We start from the raw sequence: 26,287 nt of genomic DNA on the forward strand, positions 1-26,287 counted from the left end.
TATATACCACAGAAATAAAATTCTTTAATATTTTTGAACGTCGTACTTCGTAAAAGTTATGCAATTTTGATACACAATTTGTGTATTGTGGGTTGCATCATTTTTATTTAATGTTTACGTTTTACTTCCTCACTTTGTGAACGTCGTACTTCGTTTGTACTATGAACGCTGCATTTCGTCGCAGTCGGCAGCACGTGCAAATAAACGTCGTACAAGAAAATCACGATTTTGAGTGCCGTACTTCGCAAACGTCGTACTTCGTCTGTACTATGTACAAAGTCAAATGAACGCTAAACTTCGTCGCAGTCGACAGCACGTGCAAATAAACGTCGGACAAGAAAATCACGATTTTGAGTGCCGTACTTCGCAAACGTCGTACTTCGTCTGTACTATGTACAAAGTCAATTGAACCCTGTACTCCGTCGCAGTCGGAAGCACGTGCAAATAAACGTCGTACAAGAAAATCACGATTTTGAGTGCCGTACTTCGCAAACGTCATACTTCGTCTGTACTATGTACAAAGTCAAATGAACGCTAAACTTCGTCGCAGTCGACAGCACGTGCAAATAAACGTCGGACAAGAAAATCACGATTTTGAGTGCCGTACTTCGCAAACGTCGTACTTCGTCTGTACTATGTAAAAAGTCAATTGAACGCTGTACTCCGCCGCAGTCGGCAGCACGTGCAAATAAACGTCGTACAAGAAAATTACGATTTTGAGTGCCGTACTTCGCAAACGTCGTACTTCGTCTGTACTATGTACAAAGTCAAATGAACGCTGCATTTCGTCGCAGTCAGAAACAAAGCAAACGTCGTGCAATGAAACAATAATTTTGAGTGCTGCATTTGTGATTGCCGTACTTCGTTTATTACTTTATGGTTACATGAACGTCGTATTTCATCGCACAGAGCACCATACTTAATGCACTTAAATGAACGTTGTACTTCGTACAAGTTAGGCAATATTAATACACATTTGGTGTATTGCAAGTTGCATTTTAATAAATATTATGCATTTTTATGTTTTAATTTAATATCTAGGCCAAAATACTAAGTTTATTTAATTGTTAAATGTGTACGTTTATTTATAGATACGTAATTTACATAAAAATTTGTTTTTTTTTTATTATATGCAAACTACAAATAAAACATTTAATATTTTTAAACGTCGTACTTCGTGTAAGTTATGCAATATTGATACAAACTTAGTGTATTGCGAGTCGCAATAATATTAATTTATATTTGAACGTAGTACTTCGTGAAGGTTATGCAACATTAGTACATATTAAGTGTATTGCAGGTTGCATTATTATTAATTTATGTTTTCTCACATTTTACCAATATAAAAAAAAATTTCAATATTTTTGGACCTCGTACTTCGTAAAAGTTATGCAATATTGATGCACATTTGTTGTGCTGCGGGTTGCATTTTATAAATTTAATATATTTTTATGATTTACTTTAATGTCTAGGCAAAAAAACACTTTTGATTAGTTGCTAAATGTTTACATTTATTTACAGATACGTAATTTGCAAAAAAATTTGCTGTTTTTTTATTATATACAACACAAATAAAATTCTTTAATATTTTTGAACGTCGTACTTCGTGTAAGTTATGCAATATTGATACAAACTTAGTGTATTGCGGGTCGCAATAATATTAATTTATATTTGAACGTAGTACCTCGTGAAGGTTATGCAACGTTAGTACATATTAAGTGTATTGCAGGTTGCATTATTATTAATTTATGTTTTCTCACATTTTACCTTAATATAAAAAAAAATTTCAATATTTTTGGACGTCGTACTTCGTAAAAGTTATGCAATTTTGATACACAATTTGTGTATTGTGGGTTGCATTGTTTTTATTTAATGTTTACGTTTTACTTCCTCACTTTGTGAACGTCGTACTTCGTTTGTACTATGAACGCTGCATTTCGTCGCAGTCGGCAGCACGTGCAAATAAACGTCGGACAAGAAAATCACGATTTTGAGTGCCGTATTTCGCAAACGTCGTACTTCGTCTGTACTATGTACAAAGTCAAATGAACGCTGCATTTCGTCGCAGTCGGTAGCACGTGCAAATAAACGTCGGACAAGAAAATCACGATTTTGAGTGCCGTACTTCGCAAACGTCGTACTTCGTCTGTACTATGTACAAAGTCAAATGAACGCTGCATTTCGTCGCAGACAGAAATAAAGCAAACGTCGTGCAATGAAACAATAATTTTGAGTGCTGCATTTGTGAGCGTCGTACTTCGTTTATTACATTATGGTCACATGAACGTCGTATTTCATCGCACAGAGCACCATACTTAATGCACTTAAATGAACGTTGTACTTCGTACAAGTTAGGCAATATTAATACACATTTGGTGTATTGCAAGTTGCATTTTAATAAATATTATGCATTTTTATGTTTTAATTTAATATCTAGGCCAAAATACTAAGTTTATTTAATTGTTAAATGTGTACGTTTATTTATAGATACGTAATTTACATAAAAATTTGTTTTTTTTTTATTATATGCAAACTACAAATAAAACATTTAATATTTTTAAACGTCGTACTTTGTGTAAGTTATGCAATATTGATACAAATTTAGTGTATTGCGGGTCGCAATAATATTAATTTATATTTGAACGTAGTACTTCGTGAAGGTTATGCAACATCAGTACATATTAAGTGTATTGCAGGTTGCATTATTAATAATTTATGTTTTCTCACTTTTAACCTCAATATAAAAAAAAATTAATATTTTTGGACGTTGTACTTCGCAAAGGTTATGCAATATTAATGCACATCTAGTGTGCTGCGGGTTGCATTTTATAAATTTAATGTATTTTTTGTTTTACTTTAATATCTAAGCAAAAAAACAAATTTGATTAGTTGCTAAATGTTTACATTTATTTACAGATACGTAATTTGCAAAAAAATTTGCTGGTTTTTTATTATATACCACAGAAATAAAATTCTTTAATATTTTTGAACGTCGTACTTCGTAGAAGTTATGCAATTTTGATACACAATTTGTGTATTGTGGGTTGCATCATTTTTATTTAATGTTTACGTTTTACTTCCTCACTTTGTGAACGTCGTACTTCGTTTGTACTATGAACGCTGCATTTCGTCGCAGTCGGCAGCACGTGCAAATAAACGTCGGACAAGAAAATCACGATTTTGAGTGCCGTACTTCGCAAACGTCATACTTCGTCTGTACTATGTACAAAGTCAAATGAACGCTAAACTTCGTCGCAGTCGACAGCACGTGCAAATAAACGTCGGACAAGAAAATCACGATTTTGAGTGCCGTACTTCGCAAACGTCATACTTCGTCTGTACTATGTACAAAGTCAAATGAACGCTAAACTTCGTCGCAGTCGACAGCACGTGCAAATAAACGTCGGACAAGAAAATCACGATTTTGAGTGCCGTACTTCGCAAACGTCGTACTTCGTCTGTACTATGTAAAAAGTCAATTGAACGCTGTACTCCGCCGCAGTCGGCAGCACGTGCAAATAAACGTCGTACAAGAAAATTACGATTTTGAGTGCCGTACTTCGCAAACGTCGTACTTCGTCTGTACTATGTACAAAGTCAAATGAACGCTGCATTTCGTCGCAGTCAGAAACAAAGCAAACGTCGTGCAATGAAACAATAATTTTGAGTGCTGCATTTGTGATTGCCGTACTTCGTTTATTACTTTATGGTTACATGAACGTCGTATTTCATCGCACAGAGCACCATACTTAATGCACTTAAATGAACGTTGTACTTCGTACAAGTTAGGCAATATTAATACACATTTGGTGTATTGCAAGTTGCATTTTAATAAATATTATGCATTTTTATGTTTTAATTTAATATCTAGGCCAAAATACTAAGTTTATTTAATTGTTAAATGTGTACGTTTATTTATAGATACGTAATTTACATAAAAATTTGTTTTTTTTTTATTATATGCAAACTACAAATAAAACATTTAATATTTTTAAACGTCGTACTTCGTGTAAGTTATGCAATATTGATACAAACTTAGTGTATTGCGAGTCGCAATAATATTAATTTATATTTGAACGTAGTACTTCGTGAAGGTTATGCAACATTAGTACATATTAAGTGTATTGCAGGTTGCATTATTATTAATTTATGTTTTCTCACATTTTACCAATATAAAAAAAAATTTCAATATTTTTAGACCTCGTACTTCGTAAAAGTTATGCAATATTGATGCACATTTGTTGTGCTGCGGGTTGCATTTTATAAATTTAATATATTTTTATGATTTACTTTAATGTCTAGGCAAAAAAACACTTTTGATTAGTTGCTAAATGTTTACATTTATTTACAGATACGTAATTTGCAAAAAAATTTGCTGTTTTTTTATTATATACAACACAAATAAAATTCTTTAATATTTTTGAACGTCGTACTTCGTGTAAGTTATGCAATATTGATACAAACTTAGTGTATTGCGGGTCGCAATAATATTAATTTATATTTGAACGTAGTACCTCGTGAAGGTTATGCAACGTTAGTACATATTAAGTGTATTGCAGGTTGCATTATTATTAATTTATGTTTTCTCACATTTTACCTTAATATAAAAAAAAATTTCAATATTTTTGGACGTCGTACTTCGTAAAAGTTATGCAATTTTGATACACAATTTGTGTATTGTGGGTTGCATTGTTTTTATTTAATGTTTACGTTTTACTTCCTCACTTTGTGAACGTCGTACTTCGTTTGTACTATGAACGCTGCATTTCGTCGCAGTCGGCAGCACGTGCAAATAAACGTCGGACAAGAAAATCACGATTTTGAGTGCCGTATTTCGCAAACGTCGTACTTCGTCTGTACTATGTACAAAGTCAAATGAACGCTGCATTTCGTCGCAGTCGGTAGCACGTGCAAATAAACGTCGGACAAGAAAATCACGATTTTGAGTGCCGTACTTCGCAAACGTCGTACTTCGTCTGTACTATGTACAAAGTCAAATGAACGCTGCATTTCGTCGCAGACAGAAATAAAGCAAACGTCGTGCAATGAAACAATAATTTTGAGTGCTGCATTTGTGAGCGTCGTACTTCGTTTATTACATTATGGTCACATGAACGTCGTATTTCATCGCACAGAGCACCATACTTAATGCACTTAAATGAACGTTGTACTTCGTACAAGTTAGGCAATATTAATACACATTTGGTGTATTGCAAGTTGCATTTTAATAAATATTATGCATTTTTATGTTTTAATTTAATATCTAGGCCAAAATACTAAGTTTATTTAATTGTTAAATGTGTACGTTTATTTATAGATACGTAATTTACATAAAAATTTGTTTTTTTTTATTATATGCAAACTACAAATAAAACATTTAATATTTTTAAACGTTGTACTTCGTGTAAGTTATGCAATATTGATACAAATTTAGTGTATTGCGAGTCGCAATAATATTAATTTATATTTGAACATAGTACTTCGTGAAGGTTATGCAACATCAGTACATATTAAGTGTATTGCAAGTTGCATTATTATTAATTTATGTGTTCTCACATTTTACCTTAATATAAAAAAAAAATTCAATATTTTTGGACGTCGTACTTCGTAAAAGTTATGCAATATTGATGCACATCTGTTGTGCTGCGGGTTGCATTTTATAAATTTAATGTATTTTTATGATTTACTTTAATGTCTAGGCAAAAAAACACTTTTGATTAGTTGCTAAATGTTTACATTTATTTACAGATACGTAATTTGCAAAAAAAAATGCTGTTTTTTTATTATATACAACACAAAAAAAATTCTTTAATATTCTTGAACGTCGTACTTCGCGTAAGTTATGCAATATTAATACAAATTTAGTGTATTGCGAGTCGCAATAATATTAATTTATATTTGAACATAGTACTTCGTGAAGGTTATGCAACATCAGTACATATTAAGTGTATTGCAGGTTGCATTAGTATTAATTTATGTTTTCTCACTTTTAACCTCAATATAAAAAAAAAATTAATATTTTTGGACGTCGTACTTCGCAAAGGTTATGCAATATTAATGCACATCTAGTGTGCTGCAGGTTGCATTTTATAAATTTAATGTATTTTTATGTTTTACTTTAATATCTAGGCAAAAAAAACAATTTTGATTAGTTGCTAAATGTTTACATTTATTTACAGATACGTAATTTGCAAAAAAAATTGCTGTTTTTTTATTATATACAACACAAAAAAAATTCTTTAATATTCTTGAACGTCGTACTTCGCGTAAGTTATGCAATATTAATACAAATTTAGTGTATTGCGAGTCGCAATAATATTAATTTATATTTGAACATAGTACTTCGTGAAGGTTATGCAACATCAGTACATATTAAGTGTGTTGCAAGTTGCATTATTATTAATTTATGTTTTCTCACTTTTAACCTCAATATAAAAAAAAATTAATATTTTTGGACGTCGTACTTCGCAAAGGTTATGCAATATTATTGCACACCTAGTGTGCTGCGGGTTGCATTTTATAAATTTAATGTATTTTTTGTTTTACTTTAATATCTAAGCAAAAAAACAATTTTGATTAGTTGCTAAATGTTTACATTTATTTACAGATACGTAATTTGCAAAAAAATTTGCTGGTTTTTTATTATATACCACAGAAATAAAATTCTTTAATATTTTTGAACGTCGTACTTCGTAAAAGTTATGCAATTTTGATACACAATTTGTGTATTGTGGGTTGCATCATTTTTATTTAATGTTTACGTTTTACTTCCTCACTTTGTGAACGTCGTACTTCGTTTGTACTATGAACGCTGCATTTCGTCGCAGTCGTGCTCGTGCAAATAAACGTCGTACAAGAAAATCACGATTTTGAGTGCCGTACTTAGCAAACGTCGTACTTCGTCTGTACTATGTACAAAGTCAAATGAACGCTAAACTTCGTCGCAGTCGACAGCACGTGCAAATAAACGTCGGACAAGAAAATCACGATTTTGAGTGCCGTACTTAGCAAACGTCGTACTTCGTCTGTACTATGTACAAAGTCAAATGAACGCTAAACTTCGTCGCAGTCGACAGCACGTGCAAATAAACGTCGGACAAGAAAATCACGATTTTGAGTGCCGTACTTCGCAAACGTCATACTTCGTCTGTACTATGTACAAAGTCAAATGAACGCTAAACTTCGTCGCAGTCGACAGCACGTGCAAATAAACGTCGGACAAGAAAATCACGATTTTGAGTGCCGTACTTCGCAAACGTCGTACTTCGTCTGTACTATGTAAAAAGTCAATTGAACGCTGTACTCCGCCGCAGTCGGCAGCACGTGCAAATAAACGTCGTACAAGAAAATTACGATTTTGAGTGCCGTACTTCGCAAACGTCGTACTTCGTCTGTACTATGTACAAAGTCAAATGAACGCTGCATTTCGTCGCAGTCAGAAACAAAGCAAACGTCGTGCAATGAAACAATAATTTTGAGTGCTGCATTTGTGGGCGCCGTACTTCGTTTATTACTTTATGGTCACATGAACGTCGTATTTCATCGCACAGAGCACCATACTTAATGCACTTAAATGAACGTTGTCCTTCGTACAAGTTAGGCAATATTAATACACATTTGGTGTATTGCAAGTTGCATTTTAATAAATATTATGCATTTTTATGTTTTAATTTAATATCTAGGCCAAAATACTAAGTTTATTTAATTGTTAAATGTGTACGTTTATTTATAGATACGTAATTTACATAAAAATTTGTTTTTTTTTTATTATATGCAAACTACAAATAAAACATTTAATATTTTTAAACGTCGTACTTCGTGTAAGTTATGCAATATTGATACAAATTTAGTGTATTGCGGGTCGCAATAATATTAATTTATATTTGAACGTAGTACTTCGTGAAGGTTATGCAACATCAGTACATATTAAGTGTATTGCAGGTTGCATTATTAATAATTTATGTTTTCTCACTTTTAACCTCAATATAAAAAAAAATTAATATTTTTGGACGTCGTACTTCGCAAAGGTTATGCAATATTATTGCACACCTAGTGTGCTGCGGGTTGCATTTTATAAATTTTATGTATTTTTATGATTTACTTTAATGTCTAGGCAAAAAAACACTTTTGATTAGTTGCTAAATGTTTACATTTATCTACAGATACGTAATTTGCAAAAAAATTTGCTGTTTTTTTATTATATACAACACAAATAAAATTCTTTAATATTTTTGAACGTTGTACTTCGTGTAAGTTATGCAATATTGATACAAACTTAGTGTATTGCGGGTCGCAATAATATTAATTTATATTTGAACGTAGTACTTCGTGAAGGTTATGCAACATCAGTACACATTAAGTGTATTGCAGGTTGCATTATTATTAATTTATGTTTTCTCACTTTTAACCTCAATATAAAAAAAAAATTAATATTTTTGGACGTCGTACTTCGCAAAGGTTATGCAATATTAATGCACATCTAGTGTGCTGCAGGTTGCATTTTATAAATTTAATGTATTTTTATGTTTTACTTTAATATCTAGGCAAAAAAAACAATTTTGATTAGTTGCTAAATGTTTACATTTATTTACAGATACGTAATTTGAAAAAAATTTGCTGTTTTTTATTATATACAACACAAATAAAATTTTTTAATATTCTTGAACGTCGTACTTCGTGTAGGTTATGCAATATTAATACGAATTTAGTGTATTGCGGGTCGCAATAATATTAATTTATATTTGAACGTAGTACTTCGTGAAGGTTATGCAACATCAGTACATATTAAGTGTATTGCAAGTTGCATTATTATTAATTTATGTTTTCTCTTTTTACCTCAATATAAAAAAAATTTAATATTTTTGAACGTCGTACTTCGTAAAGGTTATGCAATATTATTGCACACTTAGTGTACTGCGGGTTGCATTTTATAAATTTAATGTATTTTTTGTTTTACTTTAATATCTAAGCAAAAAAAAAATTTTGATTAGTTGCTAAATGTTTACATTTATTTACAGATACGTAATTTGCAAAAAAATTTGCTGGTTTTTTATTATATACAACACAAATAAAATTCTTTAATATTTTGAACGTCGTACTTCGTGTAAGTTATGCAATATTGATACAAACTTAGTGTATTGCGGGTCGCAATAATTATAATTTATATTTGAACGTAGTACTTCGTGGAGATTATGCAACATCAGTACATATTAAGTGTATTGCAGGTTGCATTAATATTAATTTATGTTTTCTCACTTTTAACCTCAATATAAAAAAAATTTAATATTTTTGAACGTCGTACTTCGTAAAGGTTATGCAATATTATTGCACACTTAGTGTGCTGCGGGTTGCATTTTATAAATTTAATGTATTTTTTGTTTTACTTTAATATCTAAGCAAAAAAACAATTTTGATTAGTTGCTAAATGTTTACATTTATTTACAGATACGTAAGTTGCAAAAAAATTTGCTGGTTTTTTATTATATACCACAGAAATAAAATTCTTTAATATTTTTGAACGTCGTACTTCGTAAAAGTTATGCAATTTTGATACACAATTTGTGTATTGTGGGTTGCATTATTTTTATTTAATGTTTACGTTTTACTTCCTCACTTTGTGAACGTCGTACTTCGTTTGTACTATGTACAAAGTCAAATGAACGCTAAACATCGTCGCAGTCGACAGCACGTGCAAATAAACGTCGTACAAGAAAATCACGATTTTGAGTGCCGTACTTCGCAAACGTCGTACTTCGTCTGTACTATGTACAAAGTCAAATGAACGCTAAACATCGTCGCAGTCGACAGCACGTGCAAATAAACGTCGGACAAGAAAATCACGATTTTGAGTGCCGTACTTCGCAAACGTCGTACTTCGTCTGTACTATGTACAAAGTCAAATGAACGCTAAACATCGTCGCAGTCGGCAGCACGTGCAAATAAACGCTGCATTTCGTCGCAGTCAGAAACAAAGCAAACGTCGTGCAATGAAACAATAATTTTGAGTGCTGCATTTGTGATTGCCGTACTTCGTTTATCACTTTATGGTTACATGAACGTCGTATTTCATCGAACAGAGCACCATACTTAATGCACTTAAATGAACGTTGTACTTCGTACAAGTTAGGCAATATTAATACACATTTGGTGTATTGCAAGTTGCATTTTAATAAATATTATGCATTTTTATGTTTTAATTTAATATCTAGGCCAAAATACTAAGTTTATTTAATTGTTAAATGTGTACGTTTATTTATAGATACGTAATTTACATAAAAATTTGTTTTTTTTTTATTATATGCAAACTACAAATAAAACATTTAATATTTTTAAACGTTGTACTTCGTGTAAGTTATGCAATATTGATACAAATTTAGTGTATTGCGAGTCGCAATAATATTAATTTATATTTGAACATAGTACTTCGTGAAGGTTATGCAACATCAGTACATATTAAGTGTATTGCAAGTTGCATTATTATTAATTTATGTGTTCTCACATTTTACCTTAATATAAAAAAAAATTTCAATATTTTTGGACGTCGTACTTCGTAAAAGTTATGCAATATTGATGCACATCTGTTGTGCTGCGGGTTGCATTTTATAAATTTAATGTATTTTTATGATTTACTTTAATGTCTAGGCAAAAAAACACTTTTGATTAGTTGCTAAATGTTTACATTTATTTACAGATACGTAATTTGCAAAAAAAATTGCTGTTTTTTTATTATATACAACACAAAAAAAATTCTTTAATATTCTTGAACGTCGTACTTCGCGTAAGTTATGCAATATTAATACAAATTTAGTGTATTGCGAGTCGCAATAATATTAATTTATATTTGAACATAGTACTTCGTGAAGGTTATGCAACATCAGTACATATTAAGTGTATTGCAGGTTGCATTAATATTAATTTATGTTTTCTCACTTTTAACCTCAATATAAAAAAAAATTAATATTTTTGGACGTCGTACTTCGCAAAGGTTATGCAATATTATTGCACACCTAGTGTGCTGCGGGTTGCATTTTATAAATTTAATGTATTTTTTGTTTTACTTTAATATCTAAGCAAAAAAACAATTTTGATTAGTTGCTAAATGGTTACATTTATTTACAGATACGTAAGTTGCAAAAAAATTTGCTGGTTTTTTATTATATACCACAGAAATAAAATTCTTTAATATTTTTGAACGTCGTACTTCGTAAAAGTTATGCAATTTTGATACACAATTTGTGTATTGTGGGTTGCATTATTTTTATTTAATGTTTACGTTTTACTTCCTCACTTTGTGAACGTCGTACTTCGTTTGTACTATGAACGCTAAACTTCGTCGCAGTCGACAGCACGTGCAGATAAACGTCGGACAAGAAAATCACGATTTTGAGTGCCGTACTTCGCAAACGTCGTACTTCGTCTGTACTATGTACAAAGTCAAATGAACGCTAAACATCGTCGCAGTCGGCAGCACGTGCAAATAAACGCTGCATTTCGTCGCAGTCAGAAACAAAGCAAACGTCGTGCAATGAAACAATAATTTTGAGTGCTGCATTTGTGATTGCCGTACTTCGTTTATTACTTTATGGTTACATGAACGTCGTATTTCATCGCACAGAGCACCATACTTAATGCACTTAAATGAACGTTGTACTTCGTACAAGTTAGGCAATATTAATACACATTTGGTGTATTGCAAGTTGCATTTTAATAAATATTATGCATTTTTATGTTTTAATTTAATATCTAGGCCAAAATACTAAGTTTATTTAATTGTTAAATGTGTACGTTTATTTATAGATACGTAATTTACATAAAAATTTGTTTTTTTTTATTATATGCAAACTACAAATAAAACATTTAATATTTTTAAACGTTGTACTTCGTGTAAGTTATGCAATATTGATACAAATTTAGTGTATTGCGAGTCGCAATAATATTAATTTATATTTGAACATAGTACTTCGTGAAGGTTATGCAACATCAGTACATATTAAGTGTATTGCAAGTTGCATTATTATTAATTTATGTGTTCTCACATTTTACCTTAATATAAAAAAAAATTTCAATATTTTTGGACGTCGTACTTCGTAAAAGTTATGCAATAAGTAGATAGAGATAGCCGGTTCAAAAACCACCTCCACCTCCCTCTACTGCGCATGTGTGAAAATTGTGTCAGTCAGCCGCAGACGCAAGCGCGTAATCGCAGCTCGCTGGCCTGCGACCAGCTGGTCAGCCGGCCTGCGGCCGACTGACGCCATTTGTGATGGTGCAAATATATTTATGTAGTATAATAATAATAATAATAATAATAATCGTCGCCATCTTGGAAGTTTGAAAGTCGGCGGCGGTCATTTTTGTTTAATGGTAAATTGGCGCCAAATTTAAATTATTTCAAAATTAATATTTGAAATTAGTCGGCCATGTTTGTTTGTTAAAAAAAATGGCGCCAAAATTTTAATTTATTTAAAAATTAATATTGGGTGTAATGTTGGTAGCGCCGATGTCGTCACAAATTCCGCCTAAATTCTCACGTTAGATGGCGCCACGGTCTGCAAACTTTTCGCTAGATGGCGCTGCCGTCAGCGCAGCCGTCAATCAAAGATGGCGCTGGCCTCCATTTTTTTTTTTTAAACACACCCCCCGCCCGTTTGCGAATATGCAACCAAGAAAACAAGTAGTAGTAGTAGTAGTAGTAGCTTTTTGGGGTTGTGAAATTTTTGGTTTTTGGGGTTGTGAAATTTTGAATATATGATTTTTGAAATGTGCAATTGTGAATACATGAAGTATATATACAATACATGCTGTATTGAGTTAAGCAAAATATCAGAAAATCATCGCGCTTGTCACTAATAACTAATAAAGGAAAGTCATTATTTTATCGATAAGGAAAAAAAACCTAGTATATGTAGTTTTTTATTTTTGTAATGTTGTTTGCCTAACTTGTCTGTTGCGCACCAAGTTTATTTTGTTATTTGTTTAAAATATAATGCAAAAAAAGTTGTTGTTGTTGTTGTTCCTTCCATGGGGAGTCGAACCTCAGGTAGGTAGAGTGGATAGTGCTGTCTATTTTGGAAACCTGAAAAAAATCATAAATTAGTTTTTTAAATAGAGGTGAACATGACACTTACCAAAAAATTTTACATTAATCTTCGTGAACAATACGTTCGAAATTAAAAATGTGGGCATCATGTTCCTGATTTCCATTAGCTTGCTTACGTCCCATATAAATCAAATAAGATCCGAGTCCTTCCATTAGTGTCGTAATTATGGTATCATTCATAACTGCTGTTAGTCGTTTAGGTAAAAAAACTTTACCGACGTTGTCCAGATATGCTACCATCATAACCCCATGTTGTGTGTTTGCCTTGGTTAAATTGATGATTTTATATTTCTTGTTCACTTCCAAATCGTTGGCACTGACATATGTATCAGTATATTCACAGGCAGCAATTTTATTCAGATTTAATAGTTGATCAGCCATTACAGAATCCTTTGAAATTTAAATGCAAAAATACACAGCGGAGCACATACAACTTCTCACAAAGATAGTTTTAATAAAACTGGTGAAATGTGTAAAAAACGGAACTTTTATAATCAATTTTTGCGGTTAACAGATAACACGCTTTCCTAAAAAATAAAAATGAAATAAAATATGATTTAATACTAATTTTGTGGTTTACCTTATCGTAGGAATTTTGTGACGCACTTTTTGTTTGATAAAAATTTGATAAAAATTTTCCTAAAAAATTAAACACATTTTTAGCAATCAAATGTGGTAAACAAATTTAAAAAATTAAAGAATTTACCAAAAAAAGATTATTTATGTTGGTTTTAGAGAAGAATTCAGTAGTCTGAATCGGAAGAATTTGTGGATGAAGAACTTGTGCCGAAGTCAATATTTTCGATAAACTTACGATGCGTCTTTTTGGCACAACTTTTGTAGGTCTGAAGCTGAAATTAGATGTTTAAATTAGATGTTTAGAAAGAACGTTTTATTAAGTTGTAATATAAACTTACTGTAAACAAACACTGATGAATACACCAACTACACCAACTATCTTCTTCACGAGTATAATCTGTTAAATTTTCAACCAGGACTGCATTGTGTGTAATAATCTTTTTAAAAGATAATTTTTTCAATTGAATTAAGATGGGTTCTCGCGGACAATTAATGTTAAATATAGATAAAGTTTTAGGTCCCGCTTGTATGACACTCTTAGTAAACTCATCATATTCAAAGTAATTATTTTCATTAAAAAAGTACAGCTTTCCGTTTAAATATCTAAATGTCCTTGTTATTTTATTAGGAACACCTTCAAATAATTCGTTTGTTAAACCAGGAACATTATATCCAGAGATGCAACTAGATAATGTAATATATGTATTATCTCTGAGAAAAAGATAAATACCACCTGAGTAAGTTGTTATCGCTGCCGAAATTGGACTTGATATTTTAAATTCTTCGCTTATAGATTTCGGATAATTAGTTTTAAATCTAAAAGTAGATAATGAAAAAAATATAAACTTCAGCTTTTACAATAATTACTATATCATCTGTTGAGGGTTTATGATAAATTGTTGTAAATTCTTCAAAATCTTTTGGTAAAAAATGTTAACCGCCCAGTAATTAATTAAGGTTTTGGATATGAATTTTTACCTATTTCAATTAAACAAATCCACTTTTTTTATAAAAGATGTATAAATGTGTTTTAACTATTAGAAATGTATATATTGTTTGTAAACTATTGGATATAAATTTTTTGGGGAAAATGATTGTAACGATAAATTAATAATCAAATACAACTGGATATTTATAAAATTTTTGATTCATAAATTTACAAGAAAAAAACGTTAGACAGGAAATAAGATCACAAAAATAATCAGAATGAATATTATTTTTTATTATACATAAAACAAACTACATACTTAAACTAAAAAAGTCATACACCTAAATAAATTTTTAATTGCAGTTTTTAAGCCAAACCTAACGCTATGAACATCATAAAAAACGCTATGAACATCATAAAACGATCCAACATGTATGAGGTTTAATGTACCCATACCCAAATGTCAATTATACCCCGCTCCTCATCGGTGTCTATCGCGGCGGTCAAGCGCCCCACGGTAAAAATATCAAAATAACCTCCAAGGGATGGGGGCGGTTCCAGTCGCAGATAGATGTTAATAAGGGAAACCCACTCGAAGGTGCCCGCGGGAATTTGGGTGAGGAGGTGGTCCACCTCCTCTTCGGTTAACCCAGCGTGGTTAACAACCAAATCTGGGTTATAGTCCCCATAGTAACCTGCGGGATGTTCTGTAACAAAAGAAAGAGAAATTTAATAAATAGATTACATTAATTTATTAAGACTGATGATGAAGTGTTGTAATTAAATTTCAAACAATTGATTCGGAAAAAATTTAAAATAAAATAATGTAAAAATTATTTCTACTTACTAGACATGATGGTTGTGTTGACTGTTGATATTTCAATAAAAATTATTTCACACACTAAAAGTTGATCCCTTTATACTTTTTGTAATCTTAACTAGAGTGGAGAGGGCAGGTTAATGAAGTAGGAGAAGGAAACGAGATTAAAACTTTAAACGTTTATTTCGGTAAATTCTGAATTACATAATTATAAATAAACCGTACATTATTAAGACTACAGATACATATTTTAGTTTTTAAGTAATGATGCATACATAACGGAAGTTGTGGTTGCAATTTTGGACAAGAGTTTGCTTCCTCCAAATTGATGATCCTAGGGTAAAAGTCCTTTGAATCGAAAAATTGTCTTAAAAAATCCTCTTTAACGCTTCCTTTTACGTAAATAATATCGATAACATCATCGATAATATTTTCTTCTAGTATGTTATAAATATTTTCATAGTCGATATTTCCACTGTTGTAACGTAATAGATGATGATTTAATTCTAAATATTTCACTTGTTTTTTTACATCTGCACTTAGTTGACGAAACGGCACCGGTGATTTAAACAAATAGTGACCAGTTCGATGTCCATCAAATATTGTTAATTCTTTAACGATGAATTCAGGTATATAAAATCCTTGAACATCAATCACTACTACCTTCATGTTGAACACTTAAATCTAGACTGAAAAATTTGTTCACGATGAGCAGAATTTAAGATCTCCTTTAAAATATTTTTCATTTGATTAATTCTAAACTTAAACCTTTCTCTGTCTGCAGCGCATTGTATCCAATAGTTTCCTTTTCTAGCATCTTGATAAGCATATGACCAAACTATTAGATTATGTACTTCCGGAGCACTATCACTTATAGTAACACTTTTTTTCATCCTTATATCAGTTGTCTAATTATTCCTGTTAACGGATAGTACTGCATTATTCTATCATGAATGATAATACAATAAGCTCTTGTATCGGCTGGGAAATTATTATCGCTTTCAAATTCTAAGCTGATATCAATGGTGGAACTTCGAATTGCTTCGTTTTGCTTGGAACAGTCTAATACAAATATCGGTCTTTTTGTATAATCTGTATAGCTTAATATAGGTTCAGCACGATCTTTTCCATTAAATTCCTTATAAAAATCAACGTAAGCTTGATATGCTTCTAAATATTTATTTTTAGCAAATTGTAGTTTCCATGTTTCATATGGATAAACATTTGAATTCAACCATAAACGTACGCTTCTTACATCACAATGATCAAATAGAGTAACATCAGACTTTGGATTATTTTTTCGGTTTGTTTGAAAGCAAACGATAATAAATCTTGGTCTTTCTAATTGAGTAGATGTTTTAACTCTCCAGATGTCGTTATTAGTTTGTCGAACTGATGGAAGTTCATGAATTTCCCATTTTCTGAACGGTAACGATATAACACGATCTTTGTTGATCCCTTCTAATATAGTTAATTTAATTTCATCATTTGGGTAAACATGTTTTGCTTTTAATTCAATATTGTTAATCTTAAGTGTCGCTTTTCTCGTTCCGGTAGAAATGAAACAATTAGCATCGTTACGACTTCGTATTAATCGAAGTTTTTGATGACCGCTAACTATCCGATGATAATCAAATGGTAAATTTAACAGATAAGATAAAGGGATTCTAAATGAAAACGTATTATCAGTTTCATTAAATGTCTTCAGTTGTTGACTTTCTTGATCATTCCATCCAGCGAGAGTTAATGCTCTTACTTCATCTTTGCCATAACATAGAAAAGTTTTGATTGTAGATACTGTTCCGACTTCACGTACACTATCTAACTCAACATTATTCAATTCATAGCTTACATTCTCAAATAAATATGCTGCTGCATTATTAGTCAAGGTTACATTTCCACCGCCAGTTTCCGGTACCGGATCTGGTATGAACTCACCGTCCACTTGTATAAATGATTCAAAGAGAGAAATCCAAATATCTCTCTGATTAATTATAATTTCGATTTCATCATTGTTATCGAAAGATCTTACTTGCGGACTATATGTATGTTCTTCCTCTTTACTTATGCTGTCGTCTATTTCCGGTGAACTGTAAACCTGAAGTTTGCTGGCGGACATTATATCCTAACGATTTAAGAATCTGCACGCTCTGATGTGATAATGTCGACTGATGACAAGATACTGACTGATAATTTGATGGATTGTATGATTTTTTATATTGATTTTGAAACACTAAACCCATGTTTATGCTTCTTTTTTCAGAGCAAGACGAATATTGATTGTTTGACCGTTAAAATCTATAGGACAATGGTCTTGATCAACAATATCAATAGTTAGGTTAGGTATATTGGATCTATTAATGATAGGTAAATAAATAGGATTTAATGGTTCCACAAAAATCTGTTCGGCTGGACTAACACTTAAAGCAGTTTCATAAAGAGTATGAGATTCTTTGTTTTTGTAGAAAGAACCTCTTACAATATTACACTCGATACGTATTGTATTAACCTTAATTATGTTAACAGGTAAATCACTTTCATGTAATTGTCTTGCTTTAAGTTTCCTTTTAGAAAAACCTAACAATTTACCAATACTATCTTCGTGAGCGAAATTAATGTCGTAAATACTAAATATCTCACACTTTAATGTGTTTTCGTTAGCCTTCAATGAAAATGTATTCTGTTTTTGAGCATCAGTTGCAGATCGTCCACTAAGAATAATTTGTATATATTTTTCTATAGCAGCTATTTCATAAGCACCTTTCGGAAATGTTATCACTTTTTCTTCAGTAGTGTTCGGAGCAAAATAATAAAATTTATTTGTACCCTCTTCTATATTTGGTATATTATTGTTAGTATAAAAACCGATTAAAGCTATAGAATAATTCGAATTTTCTTCAAGGTCAATGGGTGGCTCATAGTGTTCAGACAGCGTACTTTCAACACCTGTTAGGGAGAATGTCTTATACATGACTGAATAAAATACATGATTATCTCATCTTTTATTATGTAAAAACATCAAACATAAATGTCCGCAATTATATGATAAAAATTGATAACGATCATGATTAAAGTAAATATTACAATTTCCTAAGTATCGTACTAATTCTAGAGGTGGCTTTAGATTTCCATAACTATCAAAATAATCAACCTGTTTATTTGTTTTTCTATAACAAACCCAATGAGTTCCGGATCCTTTTTTAGAGTCCAAATTAATGATAGCACATTCTGTCTTATCAGGTTTCATATGAATTAATTCATCTCTCATAAAAACGCCTTTAAATTTGGGTAGTTTTAATAATTTAGCATATCTTCTTAAATCATTATCAGTTAGTGCCCTATTAGGCAGTTTTATTGGTAGTTTTTTGGAAATTTACGTAAATACAATCCATAACCTCGTGGTTGCTTTCGAAGATATAAACCACTTCCCGCCTTCCCGATAGCGATATCTTCCAGTACTTTATTATGACGTTTATTCTCATCTAATTTCTGTTTCGCTGCTTTAGCATCATTTACAGCTTTAGTTATAGCAGCAGCACCTCCGCCCATAGCCCCTAAGGCACTAAGTCCTCCAAAAATTAATGGTAACAATGGTAAAAATCCTCCTGTTTTTATAGGTATAATACGAGGAATTTTTATACGCTTACGACCTCCAGATTTTCTAACTGCTATACGAGCAGCTGATAATGCAGATTTTATATTATCATATCCCTTATTTTCTAAATTTGATAAAAGAGCTTTATGAAAAGGTTGTTGTTTTTTCTGTGTCCTCTTTCTAGATTTCTTTGTCTTCCTTTTCGATTTTTTCCTTTGGATTCCCATACCTAATTTCCTTTTGACTTTCATTGCGTTAGTTACAAACCAGGCACTTGCTTTTTCACCAAATGAAGCGTCTTTAGACTTAACACGTGACCATGCACTATCTTCTAAAATTCGATCCGCTTGATGTCTATCTTTTAAATCGTTGGAATTAGCGTAAGCTATATCGTGCGTTTTACAAAAGCTGTCAAGCTTGTTTATTCCAGGATCACCTCGTTCTAACCGTTTCTTAAGTTTTGTACCAGGTCCGCAATATTGATATCCTGGTAAATGTAATTCAAAAGGTAATTTATTGATTGCAGTATTTAATAGTCCTTCCCCTTTGAAAGACAACATTTAACTGAACTTTTTTCCCTATATAAACCTTCTTATAAATGTTTTTAATTTAGTATGAAAATGAAAGTGTTAAAGCAAAAATTACAATTACCTATCATAAATCATGATTATAATAATGTTGATAATAAACATAAAATGTCTCATCGACATGGTACACTTTTACCCGAATCAATACGTTGTATAATTTGTGGACCTTCTGGTGGAGGAAAAACTAACATATTATTGTCTTTATTGTTTGATCCCAACGGATTGAAATTTGAAAACATATATATTTATTGTAAATCATTATATCAACCGAAGTATAAACTGCTTAGTGATGTGCTACAAAAAATTAAAGGAATGGAATATAACCAGTATGAACATAATGAAGACGTGCTAGATCCAAAAGATGCAAAAAATAACTCTATTTTTATATTTGATGATGTCATAATGTGTAATCAAGCTAAGATAAGGGATTACTTTTGCATGGGCCGGCATAAAAATATTGATAGTTTCTATCTCTGTCAAACATATACAAAAATACCGAAACATTTAATTCGAGATAATGCAAATTTATTGGTAATATTAAAACAAGATCTGTTAAATTTAAAACATGTATATGAAGATCATGTTGGTGCTGATATGAAATTCGAACAATTCTGTGAAATATGTCAGGAATGTTGGAAAAACCAATATGGTTTTTTGGTTATATGTAAAGATAATGAATTAAATAAGGGTCGATATAGAAAAGGGTTTGATCATTTTATTCAAGTGTAGAGTGATATCTATTTGAGAACGTTTCCAGACCGGTTAATATCAGTTTCACAGCGGTTAGTATCGGTGCGATATCGGTTAATACCGGTTCCAAAGCGGTTAGTATCGGTTAGATACCGGTTAGAGACCGGTTAATATCGGTCTCAGACCGGTTAGTATCGGTGTGATATTGGTTAATACCGGTTCCAGAGCGGTTATTATCGGATAGAGACCGGTTAATATCGGTTTCAGACCGGTTAATGTCTGTTAAAAAGCAGTTCCTGATCGGTTTGAGATCGGTTAATATCAGTTTGAGACCCGTTATAATAGCAGTCGAATAAGAAGTTATATAAACAATAATTCTGATTTGTTCGGTTAGTTTATAACATTAAGCGGTAATGATGGGTACCAAACCAGATCAAAACCTTAAAAGACATATATTAAAAGCAGCTGATTCAATTCGAAAGAAGTATAAAGCCATAAAGTTAAACAGCAGTGAAGCGGATGAGTCAATTAAAAAGCTTTTTCAGCCTGTTATAAATCCTTTAGAAGAAATTTCAATAAAATTGGAGAAGCAATCTCCACCACCACAGCAACAACAACAAAAACAACACAAAAGACCAAAACATCATATTCAAAAGCAAAGGAAACAATTTCTTAAACTACCAAAAAAAGAAAAGATTAAACAAGAACTTGAACTACCAGTTGAAGAAACATATGAACCTAGTACATCACTGCGACAACCAGAAGAAATATATGAGTCATTACCAGAAATAAAAGAAGAAGATGAAGAAACCAAATCTGACACTATGGATGATTTAATTAATAGCAGACATATTTTAGATGAATTTTTAGAACAATATCCTCCAGTTGCGAGAAATGCAATAGAAGCAGTTTTAGAGAAAACCAGTGATCAGACATTTGGTCCTAGATATAATTCAAAAGAGAATAAACTATTTATGGGTAAACATGAATTAATAATCAGTCAAAATGGTGATTTAATTTTAGATAATGAATCATTTCCTGGTACTCCTGGTTTATACAGACTAATATTTTTTAAAAACCCTGAAGATAAATACACTCAAATTACAAAAGAGGATCGGTCAGCATACAAAAAAATACTTGAAATTTCTAATACACATAGAAAAAATAATGATCCCACAAAACAACTAAAAGGTCATAGAGGTGTAAAATATACTCAAATTGTGCAACCAATGTTTACTTCATTTCCTAAATCTCCGTTTATTGGTGAAGGATTATTCACTAATAAACGTGTAGAATATGTTTACTGGGATGACATAAATGAATTAGTGTCACGTCTAGCATTATTACATGCAGCGACAAAAGCGGGTAACAATTCCCATCTGAATGAAATTTTATCAATAGAAGAAGAATTAAAGGAATGTGGTGTAATATATTAGGCTTAAGTTTTTTTCTGGTTAATCCTCAGTGTTGAAATGCCCATTGATCTATTCGGACGTAAAGTGTTATCAGCATCAAGTGCATTTTTTAAATCTACACCATCACCTTTTGTTTTCACTGCTGATGGTGACCTTGATTTAAAACATCATAGAATCTGTAACATTAATGATCCAACAGAAGACAAAGATTGTGCGAATAAGGTATATATTGATTTAGTAAGTAAACAAATATACCAAAAGATGGAAGGAGTAATAGCTGCTTTAACGGATTTAAATAATAATGTTCATAAAGCAGATGCTATATGGATGGATAAATTTAATCAGTTAAACTTAACCATGAATGTTAAGTACAAAATACTTGATGAAAAAATTGATAATATAATTGCTACAATTCCTCACACGATTGAATCAGAATTGCATAACAAACATTTAAGTATAAATTATGAAATCGATAACAAGTGGAAAAAATTTATGAATAATTCAAATGAGATAACCAGACGAATAAAAAAACTTGAAGAACGCTTTGAAGGAATCGATAGTATTAAGATAAAACCAGAAACCATTTCCAAACGTTCTAAAGCAGGTGATACAGATCAACTTGAAAATGTACCTATATCAAAGAAAAGGAAAGTAACAGATTCATATGAAAATAGTGAAAGATAGAACCCATGCCTCATAATAAAAACAAGTGTCCTCCAGGTCAAATGTCAGATCGTCATGGAAATTGTAGAGAAGTGTACCGTAAATAAGCAATGGTTCGACTAAAGCAAGTTAGTGATGTAAAGCAAAAATTGGTAAACGAGATATTTAAACCTGCACGCAGGAATTTTAAACGAAGACGTACTATAATTAAAGGATTGGATGATTTATGGCAAGTAGATTTAGCAGAAATGCAAAATTTATCTTATCATAATAATGGATTTAAATATATTTTAGTCGTAATCGACTGTTTTTCTAAATTTTTATGGACCAGACCACTGAAATCGAAATCAGCTAATGAGGTTAGCAGAGCTATGGAATCAATACTGAAGAATGAAAAAGAACGAATACCAAAGAATTTACAGTCAGATCAAGGAAAGGAATTTTATAATACCACTTTTCAGGATTTGATGAGACGTTATAATATTAATCACTATAGTACGTACAGCGTTAAAAAAGCAGCAATTGCTGAACGAGTTATACGTACTTTAAAATCCAAAATTTATCGATATTTTACGTTATTTGCGACACATAAATGGATAAATAAATTGCAAGAGATAACCAAAAATTATAATACTACAATACATCGAACAACAGGAAGGAAACCCACAGAGATAAACGCTTCGAATCAAGGAGACATAACAGCATATGATCATCTAAAGATTGTTGATAAAAACAGAAAAAAATTTAAAGTCGGAGATTTCGTAAGAATTAGCAAAGAAAAGATGTTATTTGAAAAAGGATATACACCCAATTGGTCAACGGAAATTTTTAAAATCAGTAAGATTAATCTAACCAATCCTGTAACATTTCTGCTAGAAGATAAAGAAGGTCAACCAATCAAAGGAGCTTTTTATATTTGGGAATTATCAAAAACTCAATATCCTGACGTCTATTTAGTTGAGAAAGTGATTCGACGTAAAGGAACTAAATTATTTGTGAAATGGTTAGGTTTACCAGATAATCAGAATAGTTGGATTGAAATGAAAGATATTACCTAATAAATAAGAAATATATATACGATATAATTATTTAACGTCTAATTTAGTTCCATTTAAGATGGCAACGAGTGTAGAACCTGTTATAAAAAAAGTGCTGCATTTTGAAAAAACCATAAGCGATATTCGATTACTAATGAAACTGGAACTACTGAAATTAGGACCGTGCCAGTTGATGGATATATTTCATAAATTACCGGAAACATATCAACAAGATCATGATATAAAGCTGAATCTACCATGTTTACAACATTATTATAACAGTTTTGACGAAGATCAGTTTGATGGTCCTCCTTCATCAATAAATAATTGTGTTTCGTGTATTTTAGATGATACAGGAAGCCAACAACAACAACAACAACAACAACAACAACAACAACAACCCACTGCGTTTCAAGTGTAATGCCTCTTTTGAACTCATCACTCATCTTGTTTGTTACTCTTATACAAAATGTGTTGTACGTGCAAAAACCGTTAGATGTTGTAGATATGTACATCGTCTTCACTAGTGAAAGTCCTAACAACACAAGATGGTCTCCTCTCTGGAAAAGTTTATTTTTCAACGATGTTGATTACCAATGGAAGAAGATGAATCTGGGTTATTTGAGCAATACTGCAATAGAAATATTTAAATATGAAAATGTTTCTATAGCAAACTCTGTAATATATTTTAAATTAAGACTAGTTTTTACCAATAGTAATTATATTGATACTGACTGGAAGAGACTTATACTTAATGATCATGATGTAGTTTCAATAAAAAATTGTTTTAATCATGTTCCTACCTTTTTAGCAATGTTTGGAATTGTTTGTACATGTTGGATCGTTTTTATGATGTTCATAGCGTTAGGTTTGGCTTAAAAACTGCAATTAAAAATTTATTTAGGTGTATGACTTTGTTAGTTTAAGTATGTAGTTTGTTTTATGTCTAATAAAAAATAATATTCATTCTGATTATTTTTGTTATCATATTTCCTGTCTAACGTTTTTTTCCTTAAAAACGTTAAATTTTTATCAGTTATATTTTGAATTTTTTGAATTTTTACGTAAGGAACCACAATATCCGGTTGCAAAGTTTATGGAATATAAAATCATATCGCATCAATGATTAATTCATTTCTACTTCGACTGTCCGTGTATGAAAGTAATCATGTTCAAGTGCTCTCAATGCGATAACAAGTTTACTCGCAAAGATGCTTTAACACGTCATGTAAAAAAACATAGTAAGTAAATACATTTTACGTTATAGAAATTGTTTTAATTAAGAGCATTTTTAAGGTGATAAATTATCTAAACTCACTTGCACCGGATGTAAAACGTCATTTACGAGATTTGATAACTATAGGCGTCATATTACAAATTCATCATTGTGTTCAATGGATTCGGATGATATGACTCCTAAAAAAGCCCGCCTGACAACTAGAACACCTTTACAAGGTATTTTTGTAAATATTCTTTATATTATTATTATTATAACTTGTTTTTGTTTTAGAAGTTACTACTAACGCTCCATCATGTTCATTTCATCAATTTTGTGAAATATGCAATAGTCACTACAGAGGATCCAGATTAAACCATTTACGTTCTTTAAAACATAAAAGTGTCATCTCCGCCAAAATTAATGATGATGATGATTTCGTTGAAGAATATCAAGTTGCCTTCAAATCAAGAATTACCTCATACCGATTGAAAAATTCACAACTAGATGACTTGGAAGTGTGCAATTTTTTTGAAAGAAATCAAGATAAACTTATCACTTTAATAACTAGAAAACTGAGAGAATTTAACCAACTTAAAATTAATTTCGAACTTTTTGCTAAATATATTTTACCTTCTAAAGACATTATCGAAATCAAATCATTCAACACTAAAAATATCATCATTTCAATATCGACAAATATTAAGGTAGAACTGGAAGAAATATGTGGCGTCATAAAAAAACAAAATGAGTGAATTCTTGGAAAAAGATAGTGGTAAGTAATATCAATTTTATTTATAAACATATTATTGTATTAAATTTTTTAGGTTGGATTTTAATGGAAATTTTGTTTTTGGAACTTAATATCAACAAATTCAATCCACTACGTGCATCAACATATATACCATTACCGAAGGACATAGCGAAGCGGAGAGCGGTATCAATATTCATAATGATGATAATGAATGTTTCAAATGGTCTGTTTTGGCACACCTTCATTCAACTGAAGTAAATGTTAATCGACATCGAGTTGATGCTTATCGTGAGTTTGAAGAGGAATTAGATTTTACAGATATTTCATTTCCGGTTAAATTAACTGATATTTTTAAATTTGAAGCACTTAATAATATTAGTGTAAATGTCTATGGAACAGAGCAGCGTTTTGATCATGAAAAAGGTAAATGGGTATCAGATATTATAGGTCCCTTTATTTAACTTCTAAGAAACGAGACATTCATGTAAATTTATTACTTATCGTAGACGATGAAAGAATGATCAAACATTACTGTCTGATAAGCAACATTTCTCGATTAATAAGTTCACAACTTTCCAAACATAATCATGCTAAATTTATATGTAACGGTTGTCTATTATTTTTTTCGAGTGACAAAAATTAGTTAAACATCGTAAGTATGCTTGTAATGAAGTTGTCACTACATTACCAACTTCTGATCTGATTATAAATAAATTTGGTAAAGAAGTGCCTGGTATGAATTAACATTTCAAAATTTTGATAAATCTCTTAAAGTTCCTTTTGTATTTTATTTCGATTTTGAATCTATTTTAAAACCTTTACGCAATGATAATTCAGCCGATAATATCCGTACAATTGTTACACATTTACATGAACCATATAGTTTCGGATATTACATAAAATG

At 31.1% G+C, this 26,287-nt stretch overlaps 2 long non-coding RNA genes across 2 annotated transcripts; one reads left to right on the forward strand and one right to left on the reverse strand.

Moving 5' to 3' along the window:
• Positions 1–12,896: 12,896 nt before the first annotated feature.
• Positions 12,897–13,820, reverse strand: LOC135267504 (uncharacterized). Its single transcript, XR_010335923.1, has 4 exons — positions 13,806–13,820; positions 13,680–13,738; positions 13,128–13,626; positions 12,897–13,075 (listed from the first exon to the last, which is right to left on the reverse strand). It is a non-coding gene; the product is annotated as an uncharacterized LOC135267504 (long non-coding RNA).
• Positions 13,821–23,093: 9,273 nt separating this feature from the next.
• Positions 23,094–26,016, forward strand: LOC135267505 (uncharacterized). Its single transcript, XR_010335924.1, has 5 exons — positions 23,094–23,862; positions 23,919–24,654; positions 24,710–24,868; positions 24,924–25,404; positions 25,457–26,016. It is a non-coding gene; the product is annotated as an uncharacterized LOC135267505 (long non-coding RNA).
• The last annotated feature ends 271 nt before the right edge of the window (positions 26,017–26,287 follow it).

Source organism: Tribolium castaneum, unplaced genomic scaffold (genome assembly GCF_031307605.1).
Source record: "Tribolium castaneum strain GA2 unplaced genomic scaffold, icTriCast1.1 ptg000046l, whole genome shotgun sequence".
Classification (NCBI taxonomy): Eukaryota; Metazoa; Arthropoda; class Insecta; order Coleoptera; family Tenebrionidae; genus Tribolium; species Tribolium castaneum.